This window comes from Ursus arctos, unplaced genomic scaffold (assembly GCF_023065955.2).
Source record: "Ursus arctos isolate Adak ecotype North America unplaced genomic scaffold, UrsArc2.0 scaffold_8, whole genome shotgun sequence".
NCBI classification, from domain to species: domain Eukaryota; kingdom Metazoa; phylum Chordata; class Mammalia; order Carnivora; family Ursidae; genus Ursus; species Ursus arctos.
This window is the reverse complement of record NW_026623100.1, coordinates 29,431,208-29,445,839: the sequence shown is the minus strand read 5'-3', so window position 1 is coordinate 29,445,839 and position 14,632 is coordinate 29,431,208. Positions and strand designations below refer to the sequence as shown.

The 14,632-nt window shown below is 34.1% G+C and overlaps 1 protein-coding gene across 19 annotated transcripts in view; it reads left to right on the top strand.

Annotated features, from left to right (window-relative positions):
* The window catches only part of WDPCP (WD repeat containing planar cell polarity effector), a 489,024-nt gene that overhangs the window by 352,623 nt on the left and 121,769 nt on the right, over positions 1 to 14,632 (top strand). Inside the window, exon 15 of one of the 19 annotated variants that reach the window (XM_057309432.1) lies at positions 1 to 14,632. This exon is cut by the window's left edge and continues 24,158 nt beyond it. The exons of the other annotated variants lie outside the window; for them this stretch is intronic. The gene's annotated coding sequence lies outside the window, so the exon portion shown is untranslated. 19 annotated transcript variants of the gene reach the window in all.

Sequence of the window (14,632 nt, the reverse complement as noted above, 5' to 3'; positions counted from 1 at the left end):
TAATGAAACTGAACTTTATCCACACCCCGAAAAGGCTTCCTTGTCCCCTTCTCATACCTCCAAAGGATAAACACTCCTGACTTATAATACTACAACTCAGTTTTACCTGATCTTCTAAGGGAATCCCTCCTCATTATCTAGAAATAGGTGCATTCACAAATATATGTACTGCAGTAATGTATAGGGATGAGTATTAGGGTCTTTTCTGGGGATGGTTGGGATCTGACTTATTTAACAGTGTTTGTGAAATGCACCCATATGTTTATGTGTATTATTCTATTATATACTCCAAATGTGTACCACAATTTATTTACTTATCACCAAATGTGAAACAAAATTTGGGTTGTTTTCAGTTTGGGATTCTTACAAATACTCTTGGTATCATTTGCAAATACATCTATTTCTGCATACATTCAACTTCAGTAGATACCTCCAAAGATTTCTCCAGAGTAGCTGAAGCAGTTTATCAGTACATGAGAATTCCAGGTCATCACACCCTTGCCAACACTTGTTATCCCCTGCCACAATTTTACTCATTCTGGAAGGTAGATTCCATTGTAAATTTAATTTGTATTTTCCCTGACAACTCATGAAGTTGAATATCATTTTGTATGTTTATTGCAAATGTGGATATTTGTGTTGTGAAGTGCCTTTCAAGACTTCTTATCATTGTTCTATTGTGTTATTATCCTTTTTCTTATGATTTTTCGGGAGTTCTTTAAATATTCTGATACAAATCCACTATTGGATATATATACTACAAATATTTTGTCATACTCTTGGATTGCCTTTTTTAATAGTCTTTTGAGAACAGAAGTTTTTAGTATTAATGTACTCCAATTTATGTAGTACGAAGTACCCATTTTTTTCCACTAGGTTTCTTACATTTTGTGCCCTGTTTTAAGAAAGTCTTAAGTGAGTCTCTAAGGTGTTGCAGAGATTTCTTGTGTCTTCTTTAAGATCTTTATTTTACCTTTCATATTTAGATCTGTATTCCATCTAGAATTGATTTTTGTATACACTGTGGGGCAGGGTTTTAGAAATGATGTTTTAACCACCTGGATATCCAGATAACCCAGTACCATTTATTTAAAAGATAATCCTTTCTCCACTACAGTGTCACCTTTATCATAAGTCAGGTAACTACATTATATCTTTCACCATTATCACTGTTTCTGTTACTACAGATTTGTAAAAGGCCTGGATTTCCAGTAATATAAGTCTTCTGGCTTTGTTGTTCAGAATTGCCTTGACTATTTGTTGGTGCCTTGCATTTTTTTTTTTTTAATGTTAGTCACCATACAGTACATCATTAGTTTTGATGTGGTGTTCCATGATTCATTATTTGCATTTCACACCCAGTGCTCATTACATGTGCCTTCCTTAATACCCATCAGCGGGCTAACCCATTCCCCCCATCTCCCTCCCCTCTGAAACCCTCAGATTGTTTCCCGGAGTCCATAGTCTTTCATGGTTCATCTCCCCCTCTGATTTTCCCCCCTTCCTTCTGTCCTCCATGCTATTTCTTATGTTCCACATGTGAGTGAAACCATATGATAATTGTCTTTCTCTGCTTTACTTATTTCACTGAGCATAATCTCCTCCAGTTACATCCATGTCAATGCAATGGTGGGTATGCATCCTTTCTGATGGCTGAGTAATATTCCATTGTATGTATGAACCACATCTTTATCCATTTGTCTCTTGAAGGGCATCTTGGCTCCTTCCACAGGTCCCTTGCATTTCCATTTCCTTTTTATCATCAATTGTCAATTTACATTAAAAAATATGGTTAGGACTCTAATTGGTTTTGCACTGAATTTTAAAAATCAATATAGAGAACTGGTATGTTTAGAACATTCAGCCGTCCACATGTTATATATCCTCCCATTTATGTAGGTCTTCAATTTGACACAGTATTTCATAATTTTCTATGTAGAGGTCTTGCATGTCTTTCCTTGAATTTATTTCTAAGTATTTAGGATATTTATGCTCTTGTAAATAGTATATTTTTGAGTTTCATTTTCTGTAGACTCACAAAAAGTCTTACTAAGGTATACTTGACATACAACGTTACTTTAGTCATTTGAAAAGTCGATACATTATGCTGTGCTCACCACAAAAGTAGTTACCATCTGTCACCTTACAATGTGATTACAAAACCATACAATGAATAACTTATTCATTCCATAACTGGAAGCATCTATCTTCCACTCCTCTTCACCCATTTTGCCCAGGCCTTATCCCTTTCCCCTCTGGCAACCACTAGTTGTTCTATATTTATGGGTCTGTTTCTGCTTTTTATTTGTTTATTGTGTGAAATAATATGTAATTTGTCTTTCTCAGTCTTATTTCATTTAGCATAATACCCTCTAAGTCTATCCATGTTGTTATAAAAGGCAAGATCTCATTCTTTTGTATAGCTAATATTCGATTCACACACCCCACGTCTTTTCAATTCATCTTTTGATGGGTATTTTAGCTGTTTCCATGTTTTGGCTATTGCCAGTAATGCTGCAGTAAACACAGAGGTGCATTTATCTTTTTAAATTAGTGTTGTATTTTAAAGAAATACCCAGTAGTGGCATTACTGAATCATAGGGTATTTCTATTTTTAATTTTTCGAGGACTCTCCATATTGTCTTTTACAGTGGCTGCACCAATTTACATTCCCACCAGCAATGCATGAAGGTTTCTTTTTCTCCACATCTTCACCAACATTTTTTATTTCATGTCTTTTTGATAGCCATTCTAACAAGTGTAAGTGATACTGCACTGGTTTTGATTTGCATTTCCCTGATGATGAGTATCTTTTCATGTGTATGCTGGCCATGTATGTCTTCTTTGGAAAAACGTCTATTAAGATCCTTTGTCCATTTATTTTTTTTGGTGTTGGGTTGTGTAAGTTATTTATATATTCTGGCTATTAACTGCTTTTCAGATATATCTCTGCAAATAGCTTCTCTCAATCACTAGGTTGCCTTTTCATTCTGTTTACCATTTCCTTTGCTGTACAATAGCTTTTTATTTTGGTGTAGTTCCAATAGCTTTTGTTTTTGTTTCCCTTGCCTAAGGAGACATAGCTAGAAAAATGTTGCTATGGCTGATGTCAGAGAAATTTACTGCCTGTACTCTCTTCTAAGATTTTTTTGGTTTCAGGTCTCACATTTACATTCTTAGTCCATTTTAAGTTTATAAATGGTGTAAGTAAATGATCAAGTTTCATTCTTTTGCATGTAGTTATCCAGTTTCATTCTTTTGCATGTAGTTATCCAGTTTTCCCAACACCATTTGTTGAAGAGACGGTCTTTTCCCCATTATATATTCTTGCCTCTTTTGTTAAAGATTAAGCATGGGTTTATTTCTGAGTTCTCTCTTCTGTTCCATGGATCCATGTGTCTGTTTTTGTGCCAGTACTGTATGGTTTTGATTCCTACAGCTTTACAGTAAATCTTGAAATCTGGGATTGTGATACCTCCAAGCTTTGTTCTTCTTTCTCAACACTGCTTTGGCTATTGGGGATCTTTTGTGGTTCCATACAAATCTTAGGATTATTTGTTCTAGTTCTGTGGAACATGCCATTGGAATTTTGATAGGGATTGCATTGAATCAGTATATTGCTTTTGGTATTATGAACATTTTTAACAATACTTGTGCTTCCAGTCCATAAGCATGGAGTATCTTTCAGTGTTTTATAGTTTTCAGAGTACAGGTCTCTCACCTTCTTGGTTAAGTTTATTCCTAGGTATTTTACTGTTTTTGGTGCAACTATAAATGGGATTGTTTTCTTAATTTTTCTATTTTGTTATTGGTGTATGGACGTGCAACTGATTTCCGTTTATTAATTTTGTGTTCTGCAACTTTATTACTTCTAATAGTTTTTTTAGTGGAGTCTTTGTATGGTATCATGTCATCTGCAAATAATGAAAGTTTTACTTCTTCCTTACCAATTTGGATGCCTTTTATTTCTTTTTCTTGTTTGCTGCAGCTAGGACTTCCAGTACTGTGTTGAATAAAAGTGGCCATTCTAGTTTGTGATCTGAGAGGAAAAGCTCTCTCACTGAACATGGTTAGCTGGAGTTTTTCATATATGGCCTTTATTATGGTATGTTCCATTTAAACCCACACTGGGTGTTTTTTTTTTTTTTTTTAAAGATTTTATTTGTCAGAGAGAGAGAGTAATCACAAGCAGGGGGAGCAGCAGGCAGAGGGAGGAGCAGTCTCCCCGACAAGCAGGAAGCCCAATGTGGGGCTTGATCCCAGGACCCCAAGGATCAGGACACCTGAGCCAAAGGTGACACTTAACCAACTAAGCCACCCAGGTGCCCCTAAACCCACATTGTTGAAAGTATCATGAAGTTGAATCTTGTCAAGTGCATCTATTGAGATGACCATATGATTTTTATCATTTGTTAATGTGGTGTATCACATTGATTTGTGAATATTGAACCATCCTTTCATCCCTAGAATAAATCACACTTGATCATGGCAAATGATCCTTTTAATGTATTGTTGAGTATGCTTTGCTAATGTTTTGTTGAGGATTTTTTCATCTGTATTCATCAGGGATATTGGCCTGTAGTTTTCTTTTTTGTAGTGTCTTTGGTTTTGGAATCAAGGTAATGATGATCTTATAGAATGTATTTTCCTTCTTTTTTTTTTAATAGATTGAAGAAAAGTTAATGCCTAAACATTTTATAGAATTCCCTGGGAATCCACTGGTCCTGGACTTGTTTTTTGGGCATTTTTGGATTACCAATTCAAGTTTATTATTAGAATATCTGAATATATCAGTAACTATTTCTTCCTGATTCAGTTTTGGGAAATTGTATGTTTCTTAGAATTTGTTCTAGAATTTCTTCTAGGTTGTCTAATTTGTTGGCATATTTTTTGTTGTAGTGTAGACTTGTTTTTCTTTTAAATCAGCCCATAAAATTTATTTCTATATACAAAAAAGTGGTGGTGAAGCAGATCCATAGCATAAAGACCATTGAAAGAAATAAAGGGAGGCTCACGAGAAAGAGGTTAGAAAAACAGGATGAATCTCAGTTCCAGGAGTCTGTATAATACCCCTTTATTTCCTGAGGTTACCTAAGAGGCTGTGTTCCTTGAAACAAAAAATACTAACCAAATTTTAGTGGTTCTTCCTACTAAAACTCCATACCTAGATCATCTCTGAATTTGTTTCTGTTGTCTGGTCTTCCCTATTTTTCAGTGGTATAATCTTATCTCCTGATTTTACTGGTAATGTTTCATTAAATTCTATACCTTAAATCCAAAAAAGTGTAGAGGCTCCAATAAGGTTATATTCCTCTAGAGAGGATTCTCCTTTTCCTCTGCTAAGCAAACAGTGAGGGATGATCACCTTAATGCAATCATAGACTGGGCTAAATTGAGACTTGCTTGTAGTCTTGGTAAAAATTTAGTCTACGTCTGACTTTTCCCCATTCCTAGTGTGTGTGTATACATATGCACAAACATACAGAGCATACATGTATACATAATACATATATTTAAAATTAAATAGATATTTTAACCTAGATTTCTGTTTGTTCTCAGAGAGAATACTGGTGTGCTGCAAACTCTTTCATCCTACCTGAAAGCAAAATTTACTTATTTTTTTTCTTTCAGTTCTCTTTTATCATCTTTAAAATAGTTAAAATGGTTAATTTTAAGTACAAGTCACTGATTTTTAATATACAGGTCAGTGATATTTTGCAGAAGATTATGATTATCCTTAGATACATTGTATGTGATTTGTTAATACTGGAGCTGTTGTATTTTAATAGGCAATTAAAAATCTAGAAAAATAACATGAGCATAATGTACAGCAATAATTCATTTTTTCAAATGATCATTTCACTGGCCACTTAGAAAACAGGAAAGAACTCCAAATAGCCAAAACAGAGATCATAAAGTCCATGCACTAAACTAGACCTCATGTACTTTATTCAGAACTTATATTTTGAGAAGCTTATATAAGGCTTGTTTTTTCTAATCATAGCAGAAGAGGCTTATGGCAGTTATTAGATATAACAAGTGGAAGCCTAAGTGAGAACAGAGAGAAAAAAATAGAAAAATATTTTTAAAATAGAAATCTAACTATACTGGAGTTAAAAATGACAGCAAGCTGTGGTATATTCAGTAAACCCCAAGAACATAATTATACTCAAACACATCTACTGTCCAAATTGATCTATAAATACAATCCAAATCAAAACCTTAAAAACACCAACAAATTGGACAACCTAGAAGAAATGGATTGACAGAAAATCTGAAAAGAACTATTGCTGGTAAGAAGATTCAATCAATAATCAGAACCCTTCCAGCAAACACAAGTATAGGACCAGATGGCTTCACTGGTGAATTCTACTAGCATTTATTAAATAATTAATAAATACCAAACTCTCTTCCAAAAAATAAAGAACAGGGATCACTTTGAAACTCATTTTACAAGGCCAACATTACACTGATACCAAAACCAGACAAGAACACTATAAGAAAAGAAAATTACAGGCCAATATCTCTGATGAACATAGATACAAAAATCCTCAACAAAATGTTAAAAGGATCATCATACACCTTCATCAAGTGGGATTTATTCCAGAGATTCAAGCATGATTGATTCAATATCTGCAGATCAGTTAACAGGCCACACATTAACAAACTGAAAGATAAAATTTATATCATCATCTGAATAGGTGCAGAAAGATCCTATGACAAAACAAAATTTGACTTCCATTTATGATAAAACTCTCAACAAAGTGAATATAACAGGAACATATCTCGTCCATATGTGACAAATCCAATCTCTTTCTCAATTGTGAAAAGCTGAAACCTCTTTCTCTAAGATCAAAATCAAGAATGCCCACTTTCACGACTTTGATTCAACATATTACCAGAGGTCCTCGCCCAATTAGGCATGGAAAAAAAAAATCTAAATCAGAAAGGAAAAAGCAAAATGGTCTCTATTTGCAGATGACATGCAATTAAATATAGAAAACCCTAAAGACTCTACAAAAAAAAAAAAAACTGTTAGAACTAACAAATTCGGTAAAGTTGCAGAATACAAAATCTATACAAAAATCTCTTGCACTTCTATACAGTAATATTGAACTATCAAAAAGAAATTAAGAATACAATCCCATTTACAAGTGCATCAAAAAGAATAAAATGCTTAGGACTAAACAATCACAGAGACCTATACATTGAAACTAAGATACTGAGGAAAAACTGAACATAACACAAATAAATGGAAATATAAATCATGCTAATGGATTGGAAGAATTAATGTTAAAATGTCCATACTACCTAAAGCAAACTACAGATTCAGTGTAATCCCTTTCAAAATTCCAATGGCATTTTTCATAGAACTGAAACAAAGAATCCTAAAATTTGTATGGAACCACAAAAGCCCCTGAATAGCCAAAGCACTCAACAAAAAAAGTACAAAGCTGTAGGCATCACATTTTCTGAGTTTAAACTATATTACAAAACTATAGTAAAACATTATGGTACTGGCATTAAAGCAGATACACAGAACAATGGAACAGAATAGAGAGCCTAGAAATAAATTCATGCATATACATCAACTAATATTTGACAAGGGAGTTGAGAATACTCATTAGAGAAAAGGATCATCTCTTCAATAAGTGGTGCTGGGAAAATTGGACAGCCACATACAAAAAATGAAACTGGGAGGGTCTGGGTGGTTCAGTCAGTTTAGTGTCTGACTCTTGATTTCAGCTCAGATTATGATCTCAGGATCCTGGGATTGGGCCCCGAATCAGACTCTGCACTCAGCGGGGAGTCTGCGTGACATTCTCTCCCTCTGCCCCTCCCCCACTCCCTCTCAAATAAATAATCTAAAAAAAAAACAAAAACTGATCTCTCATCTTACACCATACACAAAAATTAATTCAAAATGGATTAAAGGCTTGAACATAATGACCTGAAACCATAAAACTCTTAGAAACAGCTTGTAAGTTTCTTGACTCAGTGATGGCAAAGATTTCTTTGGATTTGACACCAAAAGCAAAAGCAAAAAAAGAAAAAATAAACTAAAAAGAAAACATCAACAAAATGAAAAGGCTACCTACAGAATGGGAGAAAAGGACTTAGTGTCCAAAATACATAAAGAACTCATACAACTTAATAGAAATAAACAATCTGATTTAAAAATAGGCAGAAGATCTGAAGACATTTTTCTAAAGAAGACATACAGAGGGCCAACAGTTACATGAAAAGGTACTCAGCATCTTTAATCATCAGGGAAATGTAAATCAAAACTACACTGAAATATCTATAATGAGATATCTGCAATGAAGTATCTCACACTTGTGAGAATGGCTATTATCAAAAAGACAAGAAGTAAGTGTTGGCAAGAATACAGAGAAAAGGGAACTCTTCTACACGGTTAGTGGGAATGTGAACTGGTGCAACCACTACGGAAAACAGCATAGAATTTCCTGAAAAAACTTAAAGTAGAACTACTATATGATCCAGCAATTCTACTTATGGATATTCTCTGAAGGAAATAAAGATACTTACTTGAAAAGATACCTGCACCCCCATGTTTACTGCAGCATTATAGTAGCCAAGATAAGGAAACAACCTAAGTTGCTGTTTATCGATGGATGAATGGATAAAGAAAATGTGGAAACCTATACAATTGTTATTCATCCATAAACATAAAGGAAATCCTGCCATTTGCAACAACATAACATAATGCCTGCAAGTCCATCTAAGTGAAGAAAGACAATAAAAGACAAATACCATATGATCTCACATATTTGTGGACTCTAGGAAAAATGATTCTCAGAGAACAGACTGGTAGTTACAAGAGGCGAGAGCTGGGCCAAATTGGTGAAGGTGGTCAAAGGTACAAACTTCCAGTTATAAAAAAATAAATAAATCCTGGAGATGTAACACAAAGCATCATGACTATATTTAACTATACTGTATTGTATATTTGAAAGTTACAGAGTGACTAAATCTTATCACTTCTCATCATAAGAAAAAAATTGTGTGGTGATGTTAACTAATCTTATTTGGTAATCATTTCACAATATTTATATATATCAAATCATTATGTTGTATACCTAAACTAATACAATGTTATATGTCAATTGTGTCTCATTAAGAAAAGGGAGAGAGAATAAAAAATAACATACTTAAGCCATAACATAGTAATAATTAAATGTCAATGTCTAAATGTGTCAAACAGATCTGTAGAATGATTTTTAAAAAACACCTTATATGTATTCTGTTTACCAGAAACTCATTTCTTTTTTTTTCAACAATAATAATAGAGGTAGTTTGAGGGTAAAAATGGAAAAATATGTATCATCCAAACAATCAAAAGAAATCAGGAATGGCTCTATTAATGTCAGATACACTTCAGAGCAAATTACTAGAGACATTACATAATCTAAAAGAGCAACCCACCAAGATGACATACTAAAAAGTCTAAAAGTGTATGCACTATAAAACAGAGCTGCCAAATAAGTGAGCTAAAATGACAGAATTGGAAGAATTAGACAAGCCCACAATTGTTAGAGACTCTCTGAACACTGGATAGAACAACTAGACAGAAAATCAGCAAGGACATAGAAGAACTCAACATCACCAACTACCCAGCATTAGAATATTCTTCTCAATTGCTCATATTCTTCTCAATTGCTCAAAAACATATACTAAGCTAGACCATATCCTGAACTAACAACCCTCAATAAATTTTAAAGAATTGAAATCATAGAGATTTAGTGGAATCACAGAAGTCAGTAATGGGTAAAAAGAATCTAAATATAACAGGAAAATCCCCAGAACACTTGGAAACCAAACAATACCCTTTTAAATAATCCATGGGTCACAAAAGAGGAGGTCTCAGGAGAAATTAAAAATTACATTGAACTGAATAAAAATGAAAATATGACAATAAAATTTGTGGGACACAGCTAAAAATATGTGAAGAGGCGAATTTATAGAATTGAACACTTACATTCAAAAAGATTAAAAGTCTCAAGTTAATAATCTATGTTCTCACAAGTAACTAGAAAAAGAAGAGCAAAATAAACCCAAAGTAAGCTGAAGGAAAGAAATAATGAAGAGCAAAAATCAATAAATTGAAAACAGAAAACAGCAGAGAAACTAAGGCTGGTTCTTTGAAAAAATGAGTAAGGGAAAAGCTTCTAGCAAGACTGACCAAAAACAAAACAAAAAGATTCACCATGCTACCATCAGCAGTAAAAAAGGAAATTTTGCCGCATACCCTGCAGACATGAAATGGCTCATAAAGGAATACTACAAATAACTAAATTTGAACTCTGTAGAACTAAATTTGACAACCTAGATGAAAATGGACCAGTTCTTCAAAAAGTATAAACTACCCAAACTTACCCAATGTGAAATAGATAATTCAAATAATCTTATAATATTAAAGAAATAAAATTCATAATTTGGAAACTCCAGGCCCAGGTAGCATACACAGGAGTCTACCAAACTTTTTTTTTGGAGGGAGGAGGAGGGAGTGAGCAAGTGAAAGTGCAAGCAAGGGGTGGGGGGCAGAAGGAGAGGGAGAGATGGAATCTTATCTCACCACCATGAGATCATGACCTGAGCCAAAATCAAGAGTCAGAAGCTTAACCGATTGAGCCACTCAGGTGCTCCTGGAGTCTACCAAACTTTTAAAGAAGAATTAACAGAGGACAAGAGAAAACTTTCCCACTCATCTTATGAAGCCAGTATTACCCTGATACCAAAGCCAGGCGAACAGAGTACAAAAACAAAACAAAAACAAAAAAACTACGTATCAGTAGTCCTCATGAGTATAAATGAATAAAATCCTTAACCAACTATCAGCAAAACAAATTCAGCAATATGTAAAAAAAAAATTATATAGCGTGGTCAAGTGGAGTACCCCAGGCATGAAAGACTGATATGATATCTGAAACTCAATGTAGTCCACTATATGAAGAGACTAAAGAAGACTAATATGATCATAATAAGGCAGAGAAAGCATCTGACAAATTAAACACCCATTCATGATAAAAAAAAAAAAAACTCTCAGGAAAATCAGAAGAGGGACTTCTCTAATTTGATAAAAGAGCCCCTATTGTAAGCATCACTATTAATGATCAAAGACTGTTTTCTCCCTAGATTGGGAGTGAAGCAAAGATATCTACTTTCACCACTGTTATTCAACAAAGTACTTGAAGTTCTAGCTAGTGCAGTAAGGTAAGAAAAGGAAATAAAAGTCATACAGACGGAAAACAAAACTGAAAACTGTCTCTGTTTGCTAATGACATGATGTCTACATAGAAAACTCAAGGAATCTTGAAAAACCTCCTAGAACTAATAAATGAGCTCAGCAGGTTGCAGGAGTAAGAGATCAAATTTCAAAATTCGGCTGTATTTCCATAGACAGCAATGAACACACAGACATCAAAATTAAAAATATAGCACCATAAACAGTTGCTCAAAACACTGAAATACTTAGCTGACAAACTTTCAAGACTCTTCTGCTGGATAGTACAACACAATGATGAAAAAATCAAAGATCTAAATCTATGTAGAGACATACCGTGTTCATGGATTGGAAGACTCAACTGGAAAGAGGTCATTTCTCCCCAAATTGATATACAGTTTTAACCTAGTTATTATCACAATCACAGCAAGATTAATGGTATATATAGGCAAGATCATTATAAAATTTTTCTGGAAAAGTGAAAATAATTTTGAAAACATACAAAGGGAAGTGGTAGTATACCCATTTTCAAGATGACTTATCAAGTAATCAAGACTGTGGTATTGATAGAGGGATAGACACACAGATCAAAGAAACAACAGAGAACCCAGAAATAGACCCATACAAATATGCTCAAATATGACTTTTGACAAGGGTGCAAAAACAATTCATTGGAGGAAGGATACCTTTTGAACAACTGGTGGAAAGGGGAAAAAAGTGCCTCAATCTAAACCTCACACCTTATTAAAAAAAAAAAAACCTCAAAATGGATCATATGCAAATTATAAAATATAAAACAATAATACTTTTAGAAGGTAAGACAGAAGAAAAATTGGAGGCCTAGTGCTTGGTAAAGATTCTTAGATATAACACCAAAAATAATCTATTAAAGAAAAAATTGAGAAATTGGACTTACTCAAAATTAAAAGCTTTTGCTCTGTGAAAGACCCTCTCAAGAGTATGATATACTATAGACTGGAAGAATATATTTGTAAACCACATTATCTAACAAAGGGCTCATATCTAGAATACATAAAGAAATCTCAAAACTCAACAGTAAAAAATAATCCAATTACAAATTAGGCAAAACACATGAAAGAGGCATTTCACTTAAAACGATATAGTGAGGCACCTGGGCAGCTCAGTCTGTTAAGCATCTGACTCTTGGTTTTGGCTCAGGTCAGGGTCTCAGGGGTGTGGGATCGAGCCCCACATCAGCTCTGGGCTCAGTGCAGAGTCTGCTTGTCCCTCTCCCTCTGCTCCTCCCCCTGCTCTCTCTCTCTCTCAAATAATAAATAAAATCTTTAAAAAAAATTTTTTTTAAAGATTTTGTTTATTTATTCGACAGAGATAGAGACAGCCAGCGAGAGAGGGAACACAAGCAGGGGGAGTGGGAGAGGAAGAAGCAGGCTCATAGCAGAGGAGCCTGATGTGGGGCTCGATCCCATAACGCCGGGATCACGCCCTGAGCCAAAGGCAGACGCCCAACCTCTGTGCCACCCAGGCGCCCCTAAAAAATTTTTTAAAAAGAGGGTATAGGCTAGCAAATAAGCATATGAAAAGATATTCAACATCACTAGCTATTCTGGAATGTAAACTAAGACCATCATGAGACATAATCAAACACTCATTAGAACAACCAAAAAAAATTCATAATAAAATATGTTGGCAATGATGCAGATAAATTAGATCTTTCATACATTGTTCATGAGAATGTAAAATGGTGTTCCCATTCAGGAAAATAGTTGTACGGTTTCTAACAAAACTAAACATACGCTTAACAATGATCCAGCAACTGACCATACAAAATCTATACACAACTGTTCACAGCAATTTCATATGCAGTAGCCAAAAACTGGAAACAACTAATATGGTGAATGATTAAACTGTGGCACATACAAATCATGAAATCCCAGTAAGCAAAAAAGGAGTCAACTATTGATACATGGAACAACTAGGATGGACCTCAGAGGTGTCAGGTTTAATGAAAAAAGCAAATCTCAAAAGGTCTCATACTATATGAATCTATTTGCATAATGTTTTTTTAAGATTTTATTTTTATTTATTTGAGCAAGAGAGAGAGCACAAGCCAGAGGGGAGAGATATTGGGGTTTAGAATTTAGTCTTTTTGTTATTCAATTTCTCATGTTAATTATCCTCTTGACTATTTTTTGAATCTGTGATACTAAAATCAGTTTTGATAGGGACTAATTTTGCATCTGCTTGGGAATTTAAAAATTAAACGTGGCCAAATGATTATCTTTCCTCTAATATACAAAATGTACCAGAAGAGTGATGGGCAACCTTCCAGAGTACTGTGACAATGCACAGTAAAACAATATTCTTGGGCATTTGTAACAGATACATCTGTTTCAGCCATATGCATTGCAGCTCATGAAGGCACAATGTAAGCACCCACTCCATAACTGTATGTAGTTATTCCCTATGAAATATGAAGAAAATTAATCTCTCATTCTATATTCCCCATGTTACTTTTTTTTTTTTCTTTAAGACAGAGGTATTGCTTGGAGGCAGCAGGAGAGAGGTCAGGAAAAAGTGATTTTTTTTTTTTACCTTGCTCTTAATAATACAATAATAATACATTAGGTATTATTAAACTTCATTACCTGAGCATATCTCCTAAAAATTGATATATACCCCAAAAAATCAATATTGTATGCCTTAGTTTTCCTACCTACCTAATTGGGAGAGAAAGGTGGTATTGGTACCCTTTATGATACTATTAGAAATAATCAGAAAGCAATCACAGCATAAAGAGAGTAGGAATTTTTTTGAAATTAAAATTTCAGCTTAACTTCTCAAGGAAAATTTTATTTTTAAAACCTGTAACTTACTGCTGTCAAAGCATACCATATATCCACTAAACATGTTTCTTATTTATAGATTTTGGTAAAATTCTGGTCATTACCTGACAGGCCCCCATAGTACAGCTCTCGAGGCAAGTACATGCAGTTCAGATTTGGCTGCTAATAAAAGTCTAGAGGGTAGAATAAAGGAATCTCCATTATGCATTCCTTTGACTATTTATATGGCATTTTGAAACAAAGGCTTTTTTCCAAAGGAGAAAATTTTAATATTACTAAGCAACACAAACTGTTATAGAGGAGATGTAAAGAGACTTACTTGAAAACTGAATTGAGAGGATGTATAAGTGTTCTGAGTTGTGGTATCATTAAAATTTTTCATCTTCTAGTTTTAGACTTACTCTTTACACTTAAAAATAGTTGTTTTTCCTGAAATTCTGAAAATCCTTTCTTCAGTGAGAAGGCAGGGAAGCCAGAGTTATGAGTGAACTCACTTAAGAATTTTTTTTAAGCTCCTAGAAAGTGGCAGGCTATACTCATCTCATTTTGCTGTCTCCCAAAA